The sequence below is a fragment of the Contarinia nasturtii genome, unplaced genomic scaffold, assembly GCF_009176525.2.
Source record: "Contarinia nasturtii isolate CC-2019 unplaced genomic scaffold, AAFC_CNas_1.1 Cnas_scaffold_6509, whole genome shotgun sequence".
NCBI lineage: Eukaryota > Metazoa > Arthropoda > Insecta > Diptera > Cecidomyiidae > Contarinia > Contarinia nasturtii.
This window is the reverse complement of record NW_022203763.1, coordinates 1-1369: the sequence shown is the minus strand read 5'-3', so window position 1 is coordinate 1369 and position 1369 is coordinate 1. Positions and strand designations below refer to the sequence as shown.

The following is a 1369-nucleotide window of genomic DNA, read 5'->3' as shown; positions in this document are numbered from 1 at the left end:
CAGGCATGTCTCGCCATCTGTGCAAATTATTCAAGGCAAATTCATTTTGAGTTATTATCATTAGTAGAGCGAATTTAAATCGGCTAATGATGTTTTTCTCTTCAAACTAAGCCCATTTATATTGGGTTCTACTTGATCCCCGCCGAAAAGAAAACAATACACTGTAATCAAAACGGAAAAGAGATAGTACTTGAACTGATAAAAATTGAATATAATTTATCGATTGAACACTAAGAATGTAGATGTTAATACCATTTGATATGTACTTTATTATAATTATTTATCCGCGAAAACAAATTCAAGAAGAAAAAAACATTAGCCGATTTGATGAGCATTTCTTCAGAAATACTCAAGAGTTGATACTTGAAAACAGATTTATAAACTCACCAATAACAACTTGTTTACGATACGAGTCCTCAATCTGTATTACGTGCATGAATAACGAAAACAAAATTTCAATTTGGTTTTATGGAAAATTTTACACGTAGATAAGAGATGAAAAGCTTACCGTTGGATCATATTCGTCAACGAAATGATTTTGAATTAATTGTATAGTAAGGGCGGATTTGCCTGTGAACGGAACATAAAAAAGAGAATCGAATAAAAAAAATATGTGATAAATCCATGTGTGGTAATAAATAAATTCATGTAAATAGCCGCCAATAGATTGCATCACAGCTCTGATAGTGGCTGTAATCAAAAACGCCTTGCGTATTCCGAGTACTATAGTAGTAATAATTAATAATAATCGTAGTTAATAATCCGATTATAATCGTAGTTTGTTACGCCTTGTCAAAATCATAATAATCCGATTTATAGATTTAAGGTGAGTTTTTTAAGGCGTTTGCTTGATTGTTTAATTAAAAATGTGGTTATGTAGTTCAAATTACTTCTTGATTTAATTATTTGTGAATATTTTAAACACAAATCTCACAAAATTGAAAGAAAACAGAAAATATATTGAGCTGACTGATCAGCCAAGCTGACACGAATTAGCCAGACAAACATGTAATTTGTTTAGTCAAGGGTAAAACTGACAGTTATTTGGAGCCATCCTGTAAATTGCAATAAATTGTATAAAAAATTCCTTTAAAAAAGTTGATCAAAAAAATGCTTTCACTTTTTTAAGTATTTAAATCCGTTTAATATGATTCCAACAAGCTGTGAGAGTCATATTGTCACAAATTGTGATTAGTACTCGAAATATGCATTGGAGTGTTTTTGGTTATAAAATGTAATCATTAAATTCTATACGAATATCGGGCTGTGGACTGCATGAATATCAATACGATTTGAGACGCGCAAAGAATTGCAACAATGATGCATTCCGGGCCATTTGGAAGGGACATTGTACAATAACATAAACAAA

At 30.9% G+C, this 1369-nt stretch overlaps 1 long non-coding RNA gene across 1 annotated transcript; it reads right to left on the bottom strand.

The window, feature by feature from the left end:
* On the bottom strand, positions 1–1042 carry LOC116351873. The gene is made up of 3 exons (XR_004202212.1): positions 509–1042; positions 388–421; positions 1–17 (listed from the first exon to the last, which is right to left on the bottom strand). It is a non-coding gene; the product is annotated as an uncharacterized LOC116351873 (long non-coding RNA).
* Between the last annotated feature and the right edge of the window lie 327 nt (positions 1043–1369).